The following is a 4,787-nucleotide window of genomic DNA, read 5'->3' as shown; positions in this document are numbered from 1 at the left end:
CCCTTTAAGAAGCCCCTGAGTGGTGTAAATGGTTAAGTGCTAGATTATGAACCAAACGGTTGATGGGTCAAACCCACCTAGAGGAAGGTCAGAAGTAAAGCCTGGTGGTCTGCTTCTGAAAGCTCACAGCCTTGGAAAACCCTATGGAACAATTCTACTCTGCATACGGGGGGTCTCCATGAATCAGGGTTGAATAGACAGCAACTAACAACAACAAAAACAGCCTCCCTTAGAAGCGTGCATATGTGGTTCCCTTCATCACAGTCCCCACCGTTCCCTAGTGTCTGACCCAGCACACTTCATTCAGTTATCCATCTCACTCCTACCGGCATTGGGGTTGGAGATCCGTAATATAGTGGGTTATATAATCATTTCATTCCTCTCTTTTTTTCATATATTTTGCTTAACCCATTTCAACATCAAGGAGAGGAAGAGAGGGACTGAGAGCGAAATAGAGACAGAGAAAAAATGAGAGACACGGATAGAGTACGGATTGCAGGCTGGTTCTTAGACAACATTTTAATGCATTGTGGAGCAGTATCCAGTACAGGAAGAAGAGACTGATTGAAACAGAATTCCCCAGACTCCTCCAAACTGAGCTGCACTAATCTGCCTCAGGTAACAAAGCTGGCTACATAGCAGCACTCATGATCTAATTTATGAGCCTCTATTTTCTGCAGTGTGATGGACTAGATAAACAACCCTACTGCTGCAAACAATCCAAAGTAGTCAATAAAATAATTACTGTAATAGCAATAGCCATTGATATTCATATAGAACTTATTATGCGCTAGGGACACAATTCTGATAATCTATGACTATGACGGTTAAGGTTGTGTGTCAAATTTACGCTTCACTGGCTTTGCTTCTCTAAAGAACCCAGCCTAAGACAATGAGGTTCTTACACTTACTATCTCTGCCTCACAGGTGAAGAAATAGAGGCATAGAGCAGTTAAGTATTGCAGTACCATGGCTGTAGTTACAGGTTTGAGTTGACAACCAGACACAGGAAACACAAATAGCCTATAATTAAATGTTTACTTAGCATTATAGAAGGGCATGAGGCAGAAGATACAGCAGGTACAGCATCTTCATTTCCTTGGGTGGTACAGCACTTATGCAAATACACACCCTTTTTTGCCTGCTTAAACATTTGGGGCTGCCACAGTTAATAGCCCAGGTCTACGATGTTAATGTTCTACTCTGTCCTGTAGTGTCGCTATGAGTCGAAATCGACTCGACGGCACTGGGTTTTTTGCTGGTATGATGTTAATGAGACAGGATTAGAGACAGTTATGTTAACATGGCAGGACTCAATCTATAGGATTATGTTGTATCTTGAGTCAATCTTTTTTGAGATACAAAGGAGAAAATCGAGCAGAGAAGAGTGGGACCTCATACCACCAAGAAAGAAAAACCGAGGGTGGAGCATGTCCTTTTTACCCAGGGTTCCTGTGCTGAGAAGCTCCTAGACCAGGGGAAGATTGATGACAAGGACCTTCTCCCAGAGCCAACAGAGAGAGAAACTTTTCCCTTGGAGGTGACGCCCTGAATTCGGACTTCCAGCATCCTAAACGGTAAGAGAATAAACTTGTTTGTTAAAGCCATCCACTTGCGGTATTTCTGCTACAGCAATACTAGATAATTAAGATACCAGGTGTGTGTCACTGTGACACATAGAAGCTTCAGCCTCTATATTTCACTAGTCTTGTCAACCATTCTGGTTATGAGGATCCAAGGTCTGCACACTAAAACTCATAACTCCCATGACAAAGGCATTGTTTCACACAACAAACTACAGAATCAACCTTCCCCATTTATCTTGACTCTACTATTCTCTGACACCCTGACATCAGCCCAGGCCTGGTGTTAACTCCTTACTCACAAGCAACTTGTCCAAGGACGCCATGTTCCAAACCATGGAGGCCATGCGGGGTCAGGGTGTAAGAGACAAAACCGAGCACCTGTCCAAGGTAGAGGACTAAGAGGAGGTCATACTCCTGTATGGAGGAAGCCAGGACCCCAGAGAGCTACACACTCAGAGTAAAGATGAGGTAGAAATAAACTTGCCCTGCAGAAGGAACAGAAAAGAAACCTGACTATATCAGTCTTGATACTGGTGGAGGAGGAAAAAAAAAAAACTTTGTCCTTGTAATTCCTAATTACAGCCCTATCAACCAAAGTTTGTGATCTTTATTCATTCTACTGCACAGCTTTCACACGTAAGTCAGGGAGGCTGTGGCCAAGAGTCAGGGTTCCAGGGTCTTTGTTGTATGTAGGAGGAGTGTGAAGATAATGATTCATTTTAGATTTTATTAAGTATGTATATTGATATTTCCAGGATAACCACAATAAATGGAGTGTTCAATTTCAAAATGGCTATCCAGGGGAAGGCAAGAAACGAAACGAAAAAATTAAGAAAGAGTTGTACAAATAGAAATCACAAAATAAGATGGTAGATATGAATCCAAATACATAAAAAAAAAAAAAAATCCTGATAAAAATAGACTAAACTCTTCAATTAGAGACAAAGGTCATTAGGCTAGATTAACAAAAAATTCAACTCTATGCCATGCGTAGGAGCACACTAAAACAGAACGACTAAAAATTAAAAGAGGGAATTAATATACCATGCAAATAGTAATCAAAGGAAAAATTCACATTTCCTTCCTTCCTTTTTTCCTTCCTTCCTTTTTTCCTTCCTTCCTTCCTCCCTCCCTCCCTTCATTCCTTCTTTCTTTGCTCCCTCCTTCCCTCCCTCCCTTCCTTCCTTTAAAGAAGCCTCACTGAGAGAGAAAAAGAGAGAGAGGCAAGTGTGGTAAAATCCTGACATTTTGGGGATATGGGTAAAGGGGTATGACAGTTCTTTCAACTGCTTTTGTGCAAGTTTGAAACTATCCTCCCTCCCTACCACCAAAAACATTTCTGGTGGTACAAAAGTTAAGTGCTCCACTGCTAATCAAAACTTCGGTCGGCTGAAATCATCAGCCACCCTGTGGGAGAAAAGACCTGGCAATCTGCTCCCATGAAGATTTGCAGCCTAGGAAACCCTATGGGGAGTTCTGCTCTGTCCTATAAGATCCCTGTAAGTCCACCAAAAAAGGAAAAAAAAAAAAAAAAGTGGGCATAGTTACATTAATACAAAAAGAAAACAGTGTTGCACTTATAAAGCATTACTAGAATGTCACTATATTGAAAAAAAGATTAAATTCAGCATAGCAGTCTCAAAATGAGTAAAGGAAAAATTGATACGACTAAGTATAAATTGGCGGGTCTACAATTCTAGTGGCAGATATCAAATATCTCTCAGTCATTTGTAGATCTGGAAGACCAAAATATCAGAAAGGATAAAACATTAGAACAATACAATTAACAAGCTGGGTCTAATGGACAGAGTATGGCCTGCAACAATTCTTGGTGGTGTGTTTTGATTGCGAACGTTCCACCACCACCGGAGACCGTCACCACTGACTTGGACGCTGACATGGTTCCCACCATCTCTCTGGTTTGTGAGCAAGCTGAGAGTGAGGTCATGATGAAGCAGCCTAGAAATCCCAAAACAGACAAACTTGTGAACCAGCTGCTGATCAGTATGGCCTATGGACAGATTGGTATGATCCAGGCCCTGGGGGACTTCTTCACTTCGTGATTCTGGCTGAGAATGCACTCCTCCCTTTGGACCTCTTGGGCATCTGAGTGGACCAGGATGACTGCTAGGTCAACGATACGGCTAACAGCTACGGGCAGCAGTGCACCTATGAGCAGAGGAAAATCGTGGAATTCACCTGCCACACCCGCCTTCTTGGTCAGCGTTGCGGTGGTGCAGTGGGCTGACTTGGTCTCCGCAAAACCAGGAGGAATTCAGTCTTCCAGCCAGGTATGAAGAACAAGATCTTAATATCTGTCCTCTTTGAAGAGACTGCCTTTGCTGCTGCGTTCCTTTCCTACTGCCCTGGCCTGGTTGTAGCCCTGAGGATGTGTCTCCTCAAGCCTATCTGGTGGTTCTGTGTCTTCTCCTCCTCCCTCCCATCTTTGCTTATGCCCAGCCCAAGCCCAGTGCCCGGTGCCGTCGAGTCGATTCCGACTCATAGCGACCCTGTAGGACAGAGTAGAACTGCCCTCATAGAGTTTCCAAGGAGCGCTTCAAACGCTGAAGTACGAAAACTCAGCATTAGGCGGCGCCCTGGTGGCTGGGGGGGAGAAGGAAACCTACTCCTAGTCCCCCATCCTGCACGCCTCGGAGAGCATCGTGCCACACACTCTGCGTCCCTCAGCCGCCTCCACCACTGTGTCCTACAGTCTTGGAATTCCGAACTCTACCCTGGTAGGAAAGTCCCGAAGCCCGTGCGGGAAGCGAGGCTACAGGAATGAAGCCTGGAGCTAATGTAGCTATGTGGGGGCTGGGCCGGGGGCGGGCGGGGGAGGAGCTTGTGTACAGTACAGTTGATTCCTACTCATAGTGACCCCACACGACAGAGTAGTACTGCCCCGTAGTGTTTCCTAGGCTGTAATCTTTATGGGAGCAGTTTGCCAGGTATTTTCTCCCCCAGAGCTGCTGGTGAGTTCAAATGGAGGATCTTTTCGTTAGCAGTCTAGCTCTTAACCATTGGGCCACCAGAGCTCCTTTCTGAAACAACTGGATAGTGCAAGTTAATTTCAGGCACAAAAAGCAACGTTAATGAACACTGATCACATACTGGGGCATAAAGGGATTCTCAACACGTTTCAGAGAATAGGTATCACACAGACTACATTTCCTGACCAAAATTAAGTTAAAATTAATAACA

General features: G+C 44.2%; 1 pseudogene; it reads left to right on the top strand.

Moving 5' to 3' along the window:
- Positions 1 to 3,397: 3,397 nt before the first annotated feature.
- Positions 3,398 to 4,371, top strand: LOC104845972 (sodium/potassium-transporting ATPase subunit alpha-1-like; annotated as a pseudogene).
- The last annotated feature ends 416 nt before the right edge of the window (positions 4,372 to 4,787 follow it).

This window comes from Loxodonta africana, chromosome 4 (assembly GCF_030014295.1).
Source record: "Loxodonta africana isolate mLoxAfr1 chromosome 4, mLoxAfr1.hap2, whole genome shotgun sequence".
NCBI classification, from domain to species: domain Eukaryota; kingdom Metazoa; phylum Chordata; class Mammalia; order Proboscidea; family Elephantidae; genus Loxodonta; species Loxodonta africana.
Note: the sequence above shows the minus strand (reverse complement) of the source record. Positions and strands in the feature narration are given on the sequence as shown.